This window comes from Ranitomeya variabilis, chromosome 2 (assembly GCF_051348905.1).
Source record: "Ranitomeya variabilis isolate aRanVar5 chromosome 2, aRanVar5.hap1, whole genome shotgun sequence".
Classification (NCBI taxonomy): Eukaryota; Metazoa; Chordata; class Amphibia; order Anura; family Dendrobatidae; genus Ranitomeya; species Ranitomeya variabilis.
In genome coordinates, this window is record NC_135233.1 from 217,983,023 (window position 1) to 218,003,376 (window position 20,354).

General features: G+C 51.5%; 1 long non-coding RNA gene across 1 annotated transcript in view; it reads right to left on the bottom strand.

Moving 5' to 3' along the window:
* LOC143809259 (uncharacterized) overlaps positions 1 to 2,302 on the bottom strand; it is a 52,461-nt gene extending 50,159 nt beyond the window's left edge. The window contains exon 1 of the long non-coding RNA XR_013222185.1: positions 2,230 to 2,302. This is a non-coding gene — a long non-coding RNA (uncharacterized LOC143809259). The remainder of the gene's footprint in view (positions 1 to 2,229) is intronic.
* Between the last annotated feature and the right edge of the window lie 18,052 nt (positions 2,303 to 20,354).

Genomic DNA, 20,354 nt, shown 5'->3' on the forward strand with positions numbered 1-20,354 from the left:
ATACCTCGTACACACACGGCTCCGTACACCTCGCACACACACGGCTCCGTATACCTCGTACACACACGGCTCCGTATACCTCGTACACACACGGCTCCGTACACCTCGCACACACACGGCTCCGTATACCTCGTACACACACGGCTCCGTACACCTCGCACACACACGGCTCCGTACACCTCGTACACACACGGCTCCGTACACCTCGTACACATACCTCCCAAACGTCCCGATTTCAGCGTGACAGTCCCGCTTTGGCACCGGGGTCCCGCTGTCCCGCTTCGGGCATTTAAAATCCCGAATTTGCGGCCGCCGGTGAAGCCCCGCCCACTTCCGGGACGTAGAGAGAGCCCGATTAGGTTTGTGGCTGTTTTTTTTTTCTTATACATGCTGGGTCTCCTCCCGACCGATCCCGCCCCCGCCCCCGCCCCCTGTGTGTGCGGCGCTGCCACGCTGAGGAAGAGAGCCAGCAGCGATCAAGATGAGAGGTCAGCGACTCACTACCTGAGGTGTGTGCACAGAGCTCTGGCGTCTCCTGCTCTTAGCTGCTATCCCGGCAGAGAAGGAGAGACGGGGGAGGTGCCGGGACAGTGCAGAGCTGTGAGCAGCCGGAGAAACTGAAGAGCTGCACATGGACAGATCAGCCGCCCCTGCAACACAGAGGAGATTGTGTGTGTGTGTGATGTGTGTGTGTGTGTGAGATGTGTGATGCTGCATTTGTGTGTGTGTCATGTGTGTATGAGGTATCTGGTGTGTGTGATGGCTGGGTGTGTGTGTGTGATGGCTGGGTGTGTGTGTGTGATGGCTGGGTGTGTGTGATGGCTGGGTGTGTGTGTGTGATGGCTGGGTGTGTGTGTGTGATGGCTGGGTGTGTGTGTGTGTGTGTGTGTGATGGCTGGGTGTGTGTGTGTGTGATGGCTGGGTGTGTGTGATGGCTGGGTGTGTGTGATGGCTGGGTGTGTGTGATGGCTGCATGTGTGTGATGGCTGCGTGTGTGTGTGTGTGATGGCTGCGTGTGTGTGTGTGTGTGATGGCTGCGTGTGTGTGTGATGGCTGCGTGTGTGTGTGATGGCTGCATGTGTGTGATGGCTGCGTGTGTGTGTGTGATGGCTGCGTGTGTGTGTGTGTGATGGCTGCGTGTGTGTGTGATGACTGCGTGTGTGTGATGACTGCGTGTGTGTGTGATGGCTGTGTGTGTGTGATGGCTGCGTGTGTGTGTGTGATGACTGCGTGTGTGTGTGATGGCTGTGTGTGTGTGTGATGGCTGCATGTGTGATGCATTTGTGTCAAAGCTGCATGTGTTTGTGAGCTGCGTTTGTGATGCTGCGTGTGTATGTGTGATACTGTGTGTGTGATGCTGCATGTGTGTGAGCTGCGTGCCTGTATGTCATTATACAGTATGGAGAACTGTGGCCATAATACAGTATGGAGCATCATGTGGGGTCATTATACAGTATGGAGCATCATGTGCAGTCATTATACAGTATGGAGCATCATGTGCGGTCATTATACAATATGGAGCATCATGTGCAGCCAGTATACAGTATGGAGCATCATGTGTGGTCATTATACAATATGGAGCATCATGTGCAGTCATTATACAGTATGGAGCATCATGTGCGGTCATTATACAGTATGGAGCATCATGTGCGGTCATTATACAATATGGAGCATCATGTGCGGCCATTATACAGTATGGAGCATCATGTGTGGCCATTATACAGTATGGAGCATCATGTGCGGTCATTATACGGTATGGAGCATCATGTGCGGTCATTATACAATATGGAGCATCATGTGTGGCCATTATACAGTATGGAGCATCATGTGTGTTCATTATACAGTATGGAGCATCATGTGCAGCCAGTATACAGTATGGAGCATCATGTGCGGTCATTATACAGTATGGAGCATCATGTGCGGCCATTATACAGTATGGAGCACTGTGTGGCCATATTTTTTTGTTTATAACTATTGTATATGAAACAATGTGATCAGCAGTGCTAAATGGGTGTGCTTGGGACGTGGATATGGGTGTGACTAATTATGAATGGGTGTGGTCAGAGGCGTGGCCTAAAATTTGCGCGCCGCAAACTTTGTCCCTCTTTCCCATCTTCAAAAGTTGGGAGGTATGCTCGTACACACACACAGCTCCGCACACATCGTACACACACGGCTCTGCTACATCCACACTGTACACCTCCTGACCCCACACAAAGCATTACTTACCTCATCCTGCAGCGGCAAGTTGGCAACCAGCACAACTTCGGAGGTCCCGACTCCCGATCATGTGACCTCTAACTCCTCCCCTCCTGTGACCTCACCACAGGTCCTGTGTGCAGAAAGCAGGTAGCCATACGGGAAGGGTAAGGGCCCGGGGCATGGCTTGAGACAAGGGGGCGTGTCGGTCCTGCTGTCTGCGGGTGCGGGATCAGCGTGTCCTGCGCTGGACAGCGGGGCACAGGCTCCAAACCAGAACAGTCCCGCACAATGCGGGACGGTTGGGAGCTATGATCACTGGTGACATTATACACAGGACCTCTGTATATAGTATACAGTGTATAGTGTCAGTGTATAGGTAACACACTGACTCACCAGTGACGTCTCTAGGTGAAGTCCTTCATCGTCTATCCAGCACAGACCGCCATCATTTCTTCCAGCCAGGACTCGTTTCTGCAGGAAATAATGCTACGTTCACATTAGCGGCGGGCGCCGCAGCGGCGGGCGCCGCATGCGTCATGCGCCCCTATATTTAACATGGGGGCGCATGGACATGCGTCGCACTTGCGTTTTGCGCCGCATGCGTCGCTGCGGCGCACGCGTCCGGGCGCAGAGGACGCAGCAAGTTGCATTTTTGCTGCGTCCAAAAACAATAAAAAAAAAGGACGCATGCGGCGCAAAACGCAGCGTTGTGCATGCGTTTTGCTGCGTTTTTGTTTGCGTTGTGCGCTGCGGCGCCGACGCTGCGGCGCACAACGCAAATGTGAACGTACCGTAACACAGTTATCTCGAGCTCCGCTTGCAGAACACATTACTTAATTTTTCACAACTTCTACATTACACCACATGGAGAAAAAAAGGCGATATAGTGTCACTCTGCACAGTAACAGGACCGCCCCCCCCCCCCCATTTAAAACAGTATACTCAAAAAATAAAATAAATACATCACTGCAGTAATAATTTCCCTTAATTAGCCCCTATGGTAATAATATTCCCCACCCTGGCCCCGTGTATCTCATTCCTGGCTCCAGCCATATGTTCTCCCATCCTGCACTCATGAGTATCGATTCTACACCATATGATCTCCCCATCCTGCCCCATCTGTCTCCATCGTATCCATCCTGCCCCATGATCCAATCTTGCCCCGTGTCTCCAATCATGCCCCGTGTCTACATTCTGCCCATGCCTCCAGTCCTGCCCCCAGTGTGTCCAGCAATCTTCCCCAGTATGTCCAGCATTTCCATCAGTGTGTCCAGCAATCTGCCCCAGTGTCTCCAGCATTGCTCCAGTGTCTCCAGCATTGCCCCAGTGTCTCCAGCAATCATCTGCCCCAGTGTGTCCAGCAGTCTGCCCCAGTGTGTCCTCCAGCATTGCCCCAGTGTGTCCAGCAGTCTGCCCCAGTGTCTCCAGCATTGCCCCAGTGTCTCCAGCATTGCCCCAGTGTCTCCAGCAATCTGCCCCAGTGTGTCCTCCAGCATTGCCCCAGTGTCTCCAGCATTGCCCCAGTGTCTCCAGCAATCTGCCCCAGTGTGTCCTCCAGCATTGCCCCAGTGTGTCCTCCAGCATTGCCCCAGTGTGTCCAGCAATCTGCCCCAGTGTCTCCAGCATTGCCCCAGTGTCTCCAGCATTGCCCCAGTGTCTCCAGCAATCATCTGCCCCAGTGTGTCCTCCAGCATTGCCCCCAGTGTGTCCAGCAATCTGCCCCAGTGTCTCCAGCATTGCCCCAGTGTCTCCAGCAATCTGCCCCAGTGTCTCCATCAATCTGCCCCAGTGTGTCCTCCAGCATTGCCCCAGTGTGTCCAGCAATCAGCCCCAGTGTCTCCAGCATTGCCCCCAGTGTGTCCAGCAATCTGCCCCAGTGTCTCCAGCATTGCCCCGTGTGTCCTCCAGCATTGCCCCAGTGTGTCCTCCAGCATTGCCCCCAGTGTGTCCAGCAATCTGCCCCAGTGTCTCCAGCATTGCCCCAGTGTGTCCTCCAGCATTGCCCCCAGTGTGTCCAGCAATCTGCCCCAGTGTCTCCAGCATTGCCCCAGTGTCTCCATCAATCTGCCCCAGTGTGTCCTCCAGCATTGCCCCAGTGTGTCCAGCAATCTGCCCCAGTGTCTCCAGCATTGCCCCAGTGTCTCCAGCAATCTGCCCCAGTGTCTCCAGCATTGCCCCAGTGTCTCCAGCAATCTGCCCCAGTGTCTCCAGCATTGCCCCCAGTGTGTCCAGCAATCTGCCCCAGTGTGTCCAGCAATCTGCCCCAGTGTCTCCAGCAATCTGCCCCAGTGTCTCCAGCATTGCCCCCAGTGTGTCCAGCAATCTGCCCCAGTGTCTCCAGCATTGCCCCAGTGTCTCCAGCATTGCCCCAGTGTGTCCTCCAGCATTGCCCCCAGTGTGTCCACCGTTAGCTTATAAAAAAAAACAAGCAAAAAAAACAAAAAACAAAGTTCTCCTCACCTGACCAGCGCTCCAGGCGGCGAGCTCCCTCCAGCAGCGCACACTCGCCGGTGACTGACAATGACGTCAGACGCCGGCGACATGTGCGCTGCGGCCGACTTCAGCTGCCAGCCTCCAATTGGCTGGCGGCTGTTGTTAACTATTGACGTGCGGGCACGCGCCCGCACGTCAATAGGGAACCGCCGCGGCGCTGGAAGGGGCACAGTGAGCAGATGAGAAGGGGCCCGATGCGGGCCCCCTCTCTCTGCCCACCGGGTCCGGGGGCACATAAACGCCGGCGGGCATTCACATTCACACTTCGGCGGATTATCAGAGGGTCAATCTGTGCGGTAGCCCAGGGCCCCCCCACACCACTGGGCCCTGGGCTACCGCCCATATTGACCCTCTGATAATCCGCCCCTGATGGCCAGTAATACAACAGCACCTGCCTGAGGAAACTCCAGACACAAGGAGCTGAGGAGGGAGGGAAACAGGGAAGAGGGGCGGAGGGACGGAAACAGGGAAGAGGGGCGGGGGGAGGGAGGGAAACAGGGAAGAGGGGCGGGGGGAGGGAGGGAAACAGGGAAGAGGGGCGGGGGGGAGGGGAGGGAAACAGGGAAGAGGGGCGGAGGGGAGGGAGGGAAGCGGGGAGGGAGGTGTGTGTGTGTGTGTGTGTGTGTGTGTGTGCTCTCTGCTTCACATGCAGGCACGGCCCCCTCTTCCCTGCTTTCCCTCCCCTCTTCCCTGCTATCCCTCCCCCATCTTCCCTGCTTTCCCTCCCTCCCCCTCCTCCCCACCTCTTCCCTGCTTTCCCTCCCTCCCCTCTTCCCTGCTTTCCCTCCCTCCCTTCTTCCCTGCTATCCCTATCCCCCCCTTCCCTGCTTTCCCTCCCTCCCCTGCTTTCCCTCCCTCCCCCCTTCCCTGCTTTCCCTCCCTCCCCCCTTCCCTGCTTTCCCTCCCTCCTTCCCTGCTTTCCCTCCCTCCCCTCTTCCCTGCTTTTCCTCCCTCTGTTCAGCTCATTGAGGCCTTGTATCTGGAGTTTCCTCACGCAGGTGCTGTTGTATTACTGACCATACATGTGCATTTTAGTGCCTGGGGATTGGAGTGGTGTGCGTATTACAGCAGTGCTGTCTCTTTTTTCTAATAGCAGGTTATCAAAACTGCAGCAAGCAGCCTAGGAAGTGATACATCGCAGGAATCGGAATATCTGCCCCTAGTTAGCGCAAACCGTGTGACAGATTCCCTTTAAGATGAAGCTTGAACATTTGTCAGTTGTGAAAAACTAATGCGACGGATCCGTTTTTTGGACGGATCCAACTAGAGGATCTGGCTAATTGGATCGGAGCATGCTCTTTTAAAAAAAAATGGAATCTGTCGCCGGTTTCCACCGTTTGACAGATCAGGCGCCATAAGCTTCCATTCTAGCAAACGACAGACGGATCTGTCGCTGTCTGTTTTTTCTACGTGCACAAAAAACATAAAACCCCTTTCACACAACAATTTTTTTGCCATCATTCGCAATCCGTCGAATTTTGATAAAAACGAAGCTGGTGACTGATGCCACCGGATCCGTTTTTTTCTCATACACTTGTATTAGCGCAGATGGCCTCACGTTTTATCTCTCGTTCGCCAGATCCGTCGAAAATTGTTTGTCCGGCAGCCGGAGACAACGGACAAAGTAGCGTTTTTTGTGTACGTCAAAAAAACGGACAGCGACAGATATGTCGCCGTCCTTCGTTTGCTAGGATGGAAGCCTATGGCGTCAGATCCGTCAAATGACGGATTCCGGCAACAGAATCCATTTTTTTTTTTTTTAAACTGAGCATGCTCCAATCCAATTAGCCAGATCCGCTAGTCGGATCCGTCCAAAAAAAAGGATCCGTTGTATCAGTTTTTTACAATCTGCGACGGAGCAACGTGAGGCCATCCGTTGCAATCCGGCGCTAATACAAGTCTATGAGAAAAAAATTGATCCGGCGGCAGTCACCGACTCCGTTTTTCTCAAAATTCTACGGATTGCGACTGATGGCGAAAAACTGATGTGTGAAAGGGGCCTAAAAATGTAACCAGCACCCTGCTCTCCACTGACCGTCACACAGCGACGTGCTTGCAATTCCCAGCAGTGCTGCAGGGTATTAGTGAGCATTACTTACATTCTTACTACAAACACAATAAAGTAAAAAAAAAAAACACAATATAGAAATGTATAAGGGCAATTGAGGTCTGTTTCCCTTTAAAGTTAGTCCAACGCTGCAAAATCTTCATCAAATGAACCAAAAGAGGATGCCGGACTTGGTGTTAGCCTCTGAGGTTGTAATTTGGAAAGGGGTTGATGTTACTTGAGTGGGGCTGCAAAGGGAAAATGATGAGAGGCTGTGTGGGGAATGGTGGCATGATGAGGGACTGTGTGAGGGGGCATGGGGTATGTAGAGGGGCATCCAGGGGGCTGGTGTGAAGGGGCATCCAGGGGGCTGTGTGGTTGGTGTGAGGGGGCATGGGACATCCAGGGGGCAGGTGTGAGGGGGCATCCAGGGGGCTGTGTGGCTGGTGTGAGGGGGCATGGGTATGTAGAGGGGCATCCAGGGGGCTGGTGTGAGGGGGCATCCACGGGGCTGTGTGGCTGATGTGAGGAGGCATGGGGCATCCAGGGGGCGGGTGTGAGGGGGCATCCAGGGGGCTGTGTGGCTGGTGGGAGGGGGCATGGGTATGTAGAGGGGCATCCAGGGGGCTGGTGTGAGGGGGCATCCACGGGGCTGTGTGGCTGGTGTGAGAGCGCATGGGGCATCCAGGGGGCGGGTGTGAGGGGGCATCCAGGGGGCTGTGTGGCTGGTGTGAGGGGGCATGGGTATGTAGAGGGGCATCCAGGGGGCTGGTGTGAGGGGGCATCCACGGGGCTGTGTGGCTGGTGTGAGGGGGCATGGGGTATGTAGAGGGGCATCCAGGGGGCTGTGTTGCATGGTGTGAGGAGGCATGGGGTATGTAAACGGGCATCCAGGAGCCATGTGGCTGGTGTGAGGGGGGGCATGGGATATGTAGAGGGGCATCCAGGGGGGTGGTGTGAGGGGGTGTGTAGAGGGTCATTCAGGGGGCTGGTGTGAGGGGGCATGGGGTATGTAGAGGGGCATCCAGGAGCCGTGTGGCTGGTGTGAGGGGGCATAGGGTATGTAGAGGGGCATCCAGGGGGCTGGTGTGAGGGTGTGTGTAGAGGGTCATTCAGGTGGCTGGTGTGAGGGGGCATGGTGTATGTAGAGGGGCATCCAGGGGGCTGTGTTGCATGGTGTGAGGAGGCATGGGGTATGTAAACGGGCATTCAGGAGCTGTGTGGCTGGTGTGAGGGGGGCATGGGGTATGTAGAGGGGCATCCAGGGAGCTGGTGTGAGGGGGCATGGGGTATGCAGAGGGGCATCCAGGGGCCGTGTGGCTGGTGTGAGGGGGGCATTGGATATGTAGAGGGGCATCCAGGGGGCTGGTGTGAGGGGGTGTGTAGAGGGTCATTCAGGGGGCTGGTGTGAGGGGGCATGGGGTATGTAGAGGGGCATCCAGGGGGCTGGTGTGAGGGGGTGTGTAGAGGGTCATTCAGGGGGCTGGTGTGAGGAGGCATGGGGTATGTAGAACGGCATACAGAGGCTATGTGGCTGGTGTGAGGGGGCATGAGTTATGTAGAGGGCATCCAGGGGGCTGTGTTGCATGGTGTGAGTAGGTATGGTGGCTGTGTGGGGAAAGGGGAGATGATTAGTGGCTGTGTGGGGGATGGGGAGCGATGAGTGGCTGTGTGGGGGGGTGATGATGAGGGAATGGGGGGGTGATGAAGAGCTGGGGGCATGATGAGGGGCAGTGTAGGGAATGAGGGGCTGGCGGGAATGGGGGGTGATGAGGAGCTGTGGATTGGGGGATGATGAGGGGGATAATGAGTGGCTGTGTGGGGAAAGGGGGGATGATTAGTGGCTGTGTGGGGAATGGGGGGGTGATGAGGAGCTATGTTGGGGATGGGGGGATAATGAGTGGCTGTGTGGGGAAAGGGGGGATGATTAGTGGCTTTGGGGGGTGATGAGCTGGGGGCTGTGTGGGTTGGGGGATGATGAAGGGCTATGTGGGGGATAGGGGGGATGATTAGTGGCTGTGTGGGGAAAGGGGGGGTAGTTAGTGGTTGTGGGGAATGGGGGGATGATGAGGGGCTGTGTGGTGAATGATATGGGGGGATGATGAGAGACTGGAGTGGGGGGGTGATGAAGCGCTGTGTTGGGAATGGGGGTGATGAGTTGGGAGGGGTGATTAGGGGCTGTGTGGGGAATGGAGGGATAATGAGGGGCTGTGTGGGGAATGGGGGTGATGAGGGGATGATGAGGGGCTGTGTGGGGGATGGGAGGATGATGAGGGGCTGTCGGGGATTCTGATGGGACTTTGCGGGAATGGGGGATGATGGTGAAGGGCAGTGGGGGAGGTGATTGGCTGTATGGGTAACGGGGGATTAGTGGCTGTAAGGAATGGGGGTTATGAGGGGCTGTATGGGGAGGTGAAGAGGGGCTGTGTGGGGAATGGGATGATGATGAGGGGCTGTGTGGGATTCTGATGTTGCTTTGCAGGGAATGGGGGATGATGATGTGGCCCTGTGTGAGGAAAAAGGGGTGTAGTGGAGGAAGGGCTGTGTAGGGAAGGGGGAGATCATACATATTGGTTTGCTGAAAGGCGAATGGGGCGATGTTACATAAAATAGAAAAAAAAACAGCTTACCAAAGCTCTAGGAGCTCAGAATCCCTGGGACCAAATGTAAACAGTCTGAAGAAAATCCAGCTGATAGGAAATGACAATTTATTGAAAAAGATAAAAATCAAAACATAATAAATTGTAGAGACAGTAAAGCAACACGTTTCAAACACACCAGGCCATGTGCATCTGAAACGCGTTTCTATGTCTCTGCAATTTAGCATGTTTTTATTTTTTATATATTTTCCAATAAATTTAGCGGTTTTGCTGCGGAGTTGGGTGCGAGAAACGCTGCAGATCGGGAGGGGGGAGACTGTGTGTGGAGAAGATGTGCGGGTGTTTGTGTGGGTCTGCGGGGCTGTGTTTGTGTCTGTGTGCGGGGGGGGGGGGGGTCCTCACAGCTGTGTGGGATCTGTGGGGCTCTGTGTGTGGCTGTCTTTTTAACTCTTTCACTACTATAGTATTAGTAATGAATAGGTGTCTTATTGACGCCTCTCCATTACTAACCGGGCTTGATGTCACCTTACAATACAAAGGTGACATTAACCCCTTATTACCCCATATGTCACCATTACAGGGCAGTGGAGAGAGGCTAAGTGCCAGAATTGGTGCATCGGGGCGGCTGGGTGCTGGTATTTGTAGCCCAGGGGGGCGGGCAATATCCATGATCCCTTCCTAGGCTATGAATATTAGCCTGCAGCTGTCTGCGTAGCCTTTCTGGCTATAAAATATAGGGGGACCCCTTGTCATTTTTGGGGGGTTCCCTTTATTTTAAATCCCACTTATTAAACCTGACAGGGCACACCTGTGAAGTGAAAACCGTTCCCGGTGACTACCTCTTGAAGCTCATCAAGAGAATGCCAAGAGTGTGCAAAGCAGTCATCAAAGCAAAAGGTGGCTACTTTGAAGAACCTAGAATATAAGACATATTTTCAGTTGTTTCACACTTTTTTGTTAAGTATATAATTCCACATGTGTTAATTCATAGTTTTGATGCCTTCAGTGTGAGTGTACAATTTTCATAGTCATGAAAATACAGAAAAATCTTTAAATGAGAAGGTGTGTCCAAACTTTTGGTCTGTACTGTATGTATGTATGTATGTATGTATGTATTGTAAGAGTCATGTCGGTCTGGTAGTCGGGGGCAGGTATATCTCGCCCAGGTATTTGTCCTATGTGAATTAGACCGCTCAGTATCTTCAGGATACCGAGGGGTTAATAAGTGCAGGAATAAAGGCTGACCAGCTGGAGGTTTCAGGTGTCAGCCTGGGGCACACAGAATGCCTGTCTGTGTGAGACAACCGTGACCTGTGTAATGTTAGCTGGGTGGGAGAAGCCCCCCAGTTGTTAGATAGGAATGTATTTGTATAGTTAGCGCCGGACAGGCAAGGATTTATTTTTATGTTTTGTTTTCTGTATTTGCTTTCACTTTAATAAACCTGACCTGAGGTCAGTCTACTTGGAAACCTGCTGTCGCCTCAGAGTTTAATGCACAAACCACGTGACCTTTGACCCCAGCAAAGGCGATCCCGGAGTGTTTTGTTACATTGTGGCGGAGAACGCGGGCACTCCGTGGCACAGGCGACAGTATGGAAGACGTGGTGAAAGCCCTAGTACAGTCCGCTGCTGTACAGCAGGAAGCTAACCGCTTGATGGCTGCACAGCTGAAGGAGTTGGTGGACGTGACGACTGCAGACCGCCAGCTTCTCCAACAGGTGGCGCAGCGCTTGGTGAGCATGCCTGAGGCTAACCAGGAAGCAGAGTCCAGGAGAATCCATGTGAGTCGGTACTGGCAAAAGCTGACCGCAGAAGATGACGTCGAGGCGTACCTGACAACGTTTGAGCGGACAGCGTTGAGAGAGAAGTGGCCGAAGGAACGATGGGCCGATCTAATTGCTCCGTTTCTCTCTGGTGAGGCCCAAAAAGCTTACCATGACTTGGACCCGGAAGTCGCTCAGGACTTTGAGAGGCTGAAAGCTGAGGTCCTGGCCCGGCTGGGTGTGACGACGGCTGTCCGTGCACAGAGGGTACATCAGTGGACCTATCAGCCAGGTAAACCGCCGCGATCGCAGATGTTCGACCTGATCTACTTGATAAAGAAATGGCTGCAACCCGAGGTACTGACAACTCCGGAGATAATCCAGCGGATCGTTCTGGACAAGTACCTGAGAGTACTACCACCGGCGCTGAAAAAGTGGGTGAGCCAAGGAAATCCCGCGACAGCGGATCAATTGGTGGACTTGGTGGAGCGTTATTCCGTGGCGGAAGGACTTCCTGATGATACCGCTACTACCCGAACTGTACCTCCTCCTCGTGGAACCGGTAAGACTGTTCCAGGGACTGCGGGGGAAGGAAAATTGCCAAAAACTGTGGGGGAGGAACACGGGACTGCTCGCACCCCGAGATCAAGGGTGTCGGACTCTGGTTTCAATAGGGGGCCTGTTAGGTGTTTCCGTTGCCATGAGAAGGGCCATGTTTCTGCGAACTGTCCTGTTAACACTGAACCCATGCAGTGCGACGTTACGGACTCTAAGAAACGCATGTCTTTGGTTACACGGCTAGTAAGTGTGAATGCGGGTCAAAATGATACAGCGAAACACCTGCGTGAATTGTCTGTAGATGGGAAAAATGTTGTGGCATTGCTAGACTCTGGAAGTGTGGTGACTCTGGTGAAAGCCAGTCTGGTGGCACTTCCATCTGGTCCGTCTGATAAATTTTCTGTAACGTGTGTGCATGGTGACACCTGCTCATATCCTACAGCGGTCATATGTATCTCCACTCCCTATGGGTCTGTGCAACACAAAGTGGGACTCGTTCCCGTATTGTTACATGATATAATCCTGGGCAGGGATTTTCCTCATTTCTGGCAGTTGTGGGAGAATCAGTTGCTCCTTCACGGTAGCTGTAACCGTGAATCTTCCCCCATGCCATCTGGAGGTCCCGAGTTCCTAGACGAGACCCCACAGGAAGATGTTGCTGGGGAGGTTATTGAATCTAACCTTCAGTTCCCCTTCTCAGTTATGGCGGGAGAAACTGAGGAAACTCAGCGAGAGGCGGAGGCAGACAGCCATCCAGCACCCTGCCTACCCGATTTGGGAGTTCAGTTGGATGACTTCCACAGCGAACAAATGAAAGATCCTACCCTGACTCAGGCTAGGAAAAATGTAAAAGTGATAGATAGCGTACCCGTAGAACCTGACACTAGGCTAGCCTACCCGTACATGGTTCTTGAGAATGATTTACTCTACCAGGTAGAGAAAAAAGGGGAAGACACTGTGCAACAGTTAGTGGTACCCAAACCTTATCGGCGGAAGGTACTGGACCTGGCCCACGGACATATAATGGGGGGACATCTGGGGGTACAAAAAACCACAGAAAGGATATTGCATTGTTTTGTGTGGCCCGGAATACACAATGATGTGCGTAACTATTGTGAGTCCTGTCCAGAGTGCAAAATCTCGGCACCTAAACCTCGGTTCTGTAGCCCTTTGGTACCCCTCCCTATTATTGGGGTCCCGTTTGAGAGAATTGGGATGGATTTGGTTGGGCCCCTTCCCTGGTCCGCACGTGGGCATCAACATATCCTCGTCATCATGGACTATGTCACTCGTTATCCCGAAGCCATCCCTTTGCGTAACACTGCTACCAAAACGATCGCCAAAGAGTTGGTACAAGTGTTTAGTCGGGTGGGAATTCCAAAACAGATACTCACCGACCAGGGGACTCCCTTTATGTCAAGGGTGATGAAGGAGCTCTGCAGGCTCTTACAAATAGACCAGTTGCGTACGTCTGTCTATCACCCTCAAACAGATGGCCTGGTTGAGCGGTTCAATAAAACCTTAAAACAGATGCTCCGGAAGGCGATAGACAAAGATGGGAAGAACTGGGATTACTTGTTACCCTATTTGCTGTTTGCCATTAGGGAAGTTCCCCAGTCTTCCACAGGATTCTCGCCTTTCGAGCTATTATATGCCCGTCGTCCCCGTGGACTGTTGGACGTCGCAAAAGAAACCTGGGAAGATCAAGTCACTCCCTTTAAAACGGTGATAGACCATGTAACGCAAATGCAGGACCGGATTGCTGCTGTCATGCCCCTTGTTAGGGAACATATGTTACAGGCCCAGGGAGCCCAGAGGCAAAGTTATGATAGAGGCGCCAAGGTCCGTACGTTTGCACCCGGGGATAGGGTGTTGGTCCTAATCCCTACGGTGGATAGTAAATTTCTGGCAAAATGGCAGGGCCCCTTTGAGGTCATGGAACGAGTTGGAGAAGTGAACTATAAAGTGCACCAGCCTGGTAAGAGAAAACCAGAGCAGATTTATCATGTGAATCTGATAAAACCCTGGAAAGACCGCGCTGCCCTAACAGCGGATCTGCCCCGTCCAGTTTGCTCACCTACCATACCGGAGGTGCAGATTGCCGAGACTCTCTCTGAACGACAAAAATCTGAGGTTAAGCAGTTTTTGTTACAGAACCAACAGTTTTTCTCGGAAAAACCTGGCCAGACTAGGCTAGTGAAACATGAGATTGTCACAGAGCCTGGTGTCACAGTTCATGTGAAGCCATACCGGATTCCGGAAGCACGCCGTGAAGCCGTCTCCCGGGAGGTGAAGGCCATGTTGGACTTAGGAGTCATTGAAGAGTCGCACAGCGCCTGGTCCAGTCCAATCGTGTTGATACCTAAGCCGGATGGCTCTATACGGTTTTGCCTTGACTTTCGGAAACTGAATGCGGTTTCTAAATTTGATGCCTACCCTATGCCCCGGGTCGATGAGTTGATCGATCGGCTGGGTAAAGCCCGATATATTACGACCCTGGATCTAACAAAGGGGTACTGGCAGATCCTTCTGGCCGAGGCGGCCAGAGAGAAGACGGCATTTGCTACACCGGAAGGGCTGTTCCAGTATATCTACATGCCGTTTGGACTTCACGGAGCCCCAGCAACGTTCCAGAGATTGATGGATCGAGTCTTGAGGCCCCACAGGCAGTACGCCTCTGCCTACCTAGACAACATCATAATTTACAGCGTGGACTGGGAAGCTCACCTCCGGAAGGTACAGGCGGTGATTGATGACCTGAGAGACGCAGGCTTAACGGCGAATCCTAAGAAATGTCACATCGGCCTTGAAGAAGCCCGATACTTGGGCTACGTGATTGGCAGAGGAGTGGTTAAACCCCAGATCGACAAAATACAGGCAATTCAGGGCTGGCCGCAACCAGTGAACAAGAAACAAGTTCAAGCTTTCCTGGGCATTGCCGGCTATTATCGCCGGTTCATACCCAACTTTGCGGCCATGGCTACCCCCTTGACGGATCTTACCAAAGGGAGGGATTCCGTCATGGTAAAATGGACCTCAGCGGCTGAAGAGGCCTTCCACAGTCTGAAACGGGCTTTGTGCTCTCTGTTGTGATTTTGCTTTTTGCTCCCTCTAGTGGTCATTAGTGATTTGACTCTGGAGCGTCTGTCTTTTCCTATATCCTCACCTGGGCCGTTAGTTCAGGGGCGTTGCTATATAAGCTCCCTGGACCTTCAGTTCAATGCCTGGCATCGTTGAAATCAGAGCTAATCTGTTGTGCTCTTGTCCTCTGATCCTGGTTCCTGTTTTTCAAGCTAAGTCTGCTTCTTTGCTTTTTGCTTTTGTTTTGTTTGGTATTTTTGTCCAGCTTGTTCCTATCTGTATCCTGACCTTTGCTGGAAGCTCTAGGGGGCTGGTGTTCTCCCCCCGGACCGTTAGATGGTTCGGGGGTTCTTGAATCTCCAGCGTGGATTTTTATAGGGTTTTTGTTGACCAGATAAGTTATCTTGCTATATTCTGCTATTAGTAAGCTGGCCTCTCTTTGCTGAACCTGGTTCATTTCTGTGTTTGTCATTTCCTCTTACCTCACCGTTATTATTTGTGGGGGGCTTGTATCTTGCTTTGGGGTCCCTTTCTCTGGAGGCAAGAGAGGTCTTTGTTTTCTTCTCCTAGGGGTAGTTAGATTCTCCGGCTGGCGCGAGTCATCTAGCGATCACCGCAGGCATGATCCCCGGCTACTTCTAGTGTTGGCGTTAGGAGTAGCTATTTGGTCAACCCAGTTACCACAGCCCTATGAGCTGGATTTTTGTATCTTGCAGACTTACACGTTCCTCTGAGACCCTGTCCACTGGGGTCATAACAGTATGCCAGGCCAGTATTAAATGTTTAATGCATTGCAGAAGTGGGATTATAAGAAAGAAAATTTTGAGTTTTTTTTTTTCCCTCTCTCATTTTTTTTTTTCTTTTCCCCTTTACCTCAGAGTGGCTTAAGCTTGCTGCAGACATGAATGTCCAGACCTTGATTACAAGTGTGGACCAGCTTGCCGCTCGTGTGCAGGGTATACAAGATTATGTTACCAGAAATCCTAGGTCTGAACCCAAGATTCCGATTCCTGAACTGTTTTCAGGAGACCGATTTAAGTTTAGGAATTTCAGGAATAATTGTAAATTATTTTTGTCCCTGAAACCTTGTTCGTCTGGAGACTCTGCTCAACAAGTAAAAATTGTTATTTCATTCTTACGGGGTGACCCTCAGGATTGGGCTTTTTCGTTGGCGCCAGGAGATCCGGCATTGGCTGATATTGATGCGTTTTTTCTGGCGCTCGGTTTACTTTATGAGGAACCCAATCTTGAGATTCAGGCAGAGAAAGCCTTGCTGGCTATGTCTCAGGGCCAGGACGAGGCTGAGGTGTATTGCCAAAAATTTCGGAAATGGTCCGTGCTGACACATTGGAACGAGTGTGCACTGGCCGCTAATTTTAGAAATGGCCTTTCTGAGGCCATTAAGAATGTTATGGTGGGTTTTCCCATTCCCACAGGTCTGAATGATACCATGTCCCTGGCTATTCAAATCGACCGGCGGTTGCGGGAGCGCAAAACCGCAAATTCCCTCATGTTGTTGTCTGAACAGACACCTGATGTGATGCAATGTGATAGAAAAACCGCAAATTCCCTCATGGTGTTGTCTGAACGGACACCTGATTTGATGCAATGTGATAGAATCCTGACTAGAAATGAGAGGAAAATTCATAGACGCCGGAATGGCTTGTGCTACTACTGTGGTGATTCTACACATGTTATCTCAGCATGCTCTAAACGTATATCTAAGGTTGTTAGTCCTGTCACCGTTGGTAATTTGCATCCTAAGTTTATTCTGTCTGTAACTTTGATTTGCTCACTGTCATCTTATCCTGTCATGGCGTTTGTAGATTCAGGTGCTGCCCTGAGTCTTATGGATCTCTCATTTGCTAAGCGCTGTGGTTTTATTCTTGAACCATTAGAAAATCCTATCCCTCTTAGGGGTATTGATGCTACGCCATTGGCAGAAAATAAGCCGCAGTATTGGACACAGGTTACCATGTGCATGACTCCTGAACACCGCGAGGTGATACGTTTTCTCGTTCTACATAAAATGCATGATTTGGTTGTTTTGGGGCTGCCATGGTTACAGACCCATAATCCAGTCCTTGACTGGAAGGCTATGTCAGTGTCTAGTTGGGGCTGTCGTGGTATTCATGAGGATTCCCTGCCTGTGTCTATTGCTTCTTCTACACCTTCGGAAGTTCCGGAGTACTTGTCTGATTATCAGGATGTCTTTAGCGAGTCCAGGTCCAGTGCATTGCCTCCTCATAGGGAATGTGACTGTGCAATAGATTTGATTCCAGGCAGTAAATTTCCTAAGGGAAGACTGTTTAATCTGTCGATACCTGAACATACCGCTATGCGTTCATATATCAAGGAGTCTCTGGAGAAAGGACACATCCGTCCGTCTTCTTCCCCTCTTGGTGCGGGATTCTTTTTTGTGGCTAAAAAGGACGGATCTTTGAGGCCTTGTATTGACTATCGGCTTTTAAATAAGATCACTGTCAAATTTCAGTATCCTTTGCCGCTGTTGTCTGACTTGTTTGCCCGGATTAAAGGTGCCAAGTGGTTTACCAAGATAGACCTTCGTGGTGCGTACAACTTTGTGCGCATTAAGCAAGGGGATGAATGGAAAACCGCATTCAATACGCCCGAAGGTCATTTTGAGTACTTGGTGATGCCTTTTGGGCTCTCTAATGCCCCTTCAGTTTTTCAGTCCTTTATGCATGACATTTTCCGGAACTATCTGGATAAATTTCTGATCGTTTATCTGGATGATATTCTGGTTTTTTTCTGATAATTGGGACTCGCATGTGGAGCAGGTCAGGATGGTCTTTAAAATTTTGCGTGAAAATTCTTTGTTTGTCAAGGGCTCAAAGTGTCTTTTTGGTGTACAGAAGGTTCCCTTTTTGGGGTTCATTTTTTCCCCTTCTGCTGTGGAGATGGACCCAGTCAAGGTCCGAGCTATTCTTGATTGGACTCAGCCCTCGTCAGTTAAGAGTCTTCAGAAGTTCTTGGGTTTCGCTAACTTCTACCGTCGTTTTATCGCTAACTTTTCTAGCATTGTGAAACCTTTGACGGATATGACCAAGAAGGGCTCCGATGTGGTTAATTGGGCTCCTGCTGCCGTGGAGGCTTTCCAGGAGTTGAAACGTCGGTTTACTTCGGCGCCTGTTTTGTGCCAGCCTGATGTCTCGCTTCCCTTTCAAGTTGAGGTGGATGCTTCAGAGATTGGAGCAGGGGCCGTTTTGTCGCAGAGAGGCCCTGGTTGCTCTGTTATGAGACCTTGCGCCTTTTTCTCTAGGAAGTTTTCGCCTGCGGAGCGAAATTATGATGTGGGCAATCGGGAGTTGTTGGCCATGAAATGGGCATTTGAGGAGTGGCGTCATTGGCTCGAGGGTGCTAAGCATCGTGTGGTGGTCTTGACTGATCACAAAAATCTGATGTATCTCGAGTCTGCTAAACGCCTGAATCCTAGACAGGCCCGCTGGTCATTGTTTTTCTCCCGTTTTGACTTTGTTGTCTCGTATTTACCAGGTTCAAAGAATGTGAAGGCCGATGCTCTTTCCAGGAGCTTTGTGCCTGATGCTCCTGGAGTCGCTGAACCTGTTGGTATTCTTAAGGATGGTATTATCTTGTCAGCTATTTCTCCAGATCTGCGACGTGTGTTGCAGAGATTTCAGGCTGATAGGCCTGATTCTTGTCCACCTGACAGACTGTTTGTGCCTGATAAGTGGACCAGCAGAGTCATTTCCGAGGTTCATTCCTCGGTGTTGGCAGGTCACCCAGGAATTTTTGGCACCAGAGATCTGGTGGCCAGATCCTTTTGGTGGCCTTCCTTGTCTAGGGATGTGCGGTCATTTGTACAGTCCTGTGGGACTTGTGCTCGAGCTAAGCCTTGCTGTTCTCGTGCCAGCGGGTTGCTCTTGCCCTTGCCTGTCCCTAAGAGACCTTGGACACATATCTCCATGGATTTCATTTCTGATCTTCCGGTGTCTCAGGGCATGTCTGTTATCTGGGTGATATGTGATCGCTTCTCCAAGATGGCCCATTTGGTTCCTTTGCCTAAACTGCCTTCCTCTTCCGATCTGGTTCCTGTGTTTTTCCAGAACGTGGTTCGTTTGCACGGCATCCCTGAGAATATTGTGTCAGACAGAGGATCCCAGTTCGTTTCCAGATTCTGGCGATCCTTTTGTAGTAGGATGGGCATTGACTTGTCGTTTTCGTCTGCTTTCCATCCTCAGACTAATGGACAGACGGAGCGAACTAATCAGACTTTGGAGGCTTATTTGAGGTGTTTTGTCTCTGCTGATCAGGACGATTGGGTGACCTTCTTGCCGTTAGCTGAGTTTGCCCTTAATAATCGGGCTAGTTCCGCCACCTTGGTTTCGCCGTTTTTCTGCAACTCTGGTTTCCACCCTCATTTCTCTTCGGGTCATGTGGAACCTTCTGACTGCCCTGGGGTGGATTCTGTGGTGGATAGGTTGCAGCGGATCTGGAATCTTGTGGTGGACAACTTGAAGTTGTCACAGGAGAGGGCTCAGCGCTTTGCCAACCGCCGCCGCGGTGTGGGTCCCCGACTACGTGTTGGGGATTTGGTGTGGCTTTCTTCCCGCTTTGTTCCTATGAAGGTTTCCTCTCCCAAATTTAAACCTCGTTTTATTGGTCCTTACAAGATATTGGAAATTCTTAATCCTGTATCCTTTCGCCTGGATCTTCCTGTGTCGTTTGCTATCCACAACGTGTTTCATAGGTCCTTGTTGCGGCGGTACGTTGTGCCTGTGGTTCCTTCTGCTGAGCCTCCTGCTCCGGTGTTGGTTGAGGGCGAGTTGGAGTACGTGGTGGAGAAGATCTTGGATTCTCGTCTCTCCAGGCGGAGGCTTCAGTACCTGGTCAAGTGGAAGGGCTATGGTCAGGAAGATAATTCCTGGGTGGTCGCCTCTGATGTTCATGCGGCCGATTTAGTTCGTGCCTTTCACGCCGCTCATCCTGATCGCCCTGGTGGTCGTGGTGAGGGTTCGGTGACCCCTCACTAAGGGGGGGGTACTGTTGTGATTTTGCTTTTTGCTCCCTCTAGTGGTCATTAGTGATTTGACTCTGGAGCGTCTGTCTTTTCCTATATCCTCACCTGGGCCGTTAGTTCAGGGGCGTTGCTATATAAGCTCCCTGGACCTTCAGTTCAATGCCTGGCATCGTTGAAATCAGAGCTAATCTGTTGTGCTCTTGTCCTCTGATCCTGGTTCCTGTTTTTCAAGCTAAGTCTGCTTCTTTGCTTTTTGCTTTTGTTTTGTTTGGTATTTTTGTCCAGCTTGTTCCTATCTGTATCCTGACCTTTGCTGGAAGCTCTAGGGGGCTGGTGTTCTCCCCCCGGACCGTTAGACGGTTCGGGGGTTCTTGAATCTCCAGCGTGGATTTTTATAGGGTTTTTGTTGACCAGATAAGTTATCTTGCTATATTCTGCTATTAGTAAGCTGGCCTCTCTTTGCTGAACCTGGTTCATTTCTGTGTTTGTCATTTCCTCTTACCTCACCGTTATTATTTGTGGGGGGCTTGTATCTTGCTTTGGGGTCCCTTTCTCTGGAGGCAAGAGAGGTCTTTCTTTTCTTCTCCTAGGGGTAGTTAGATTCTCCG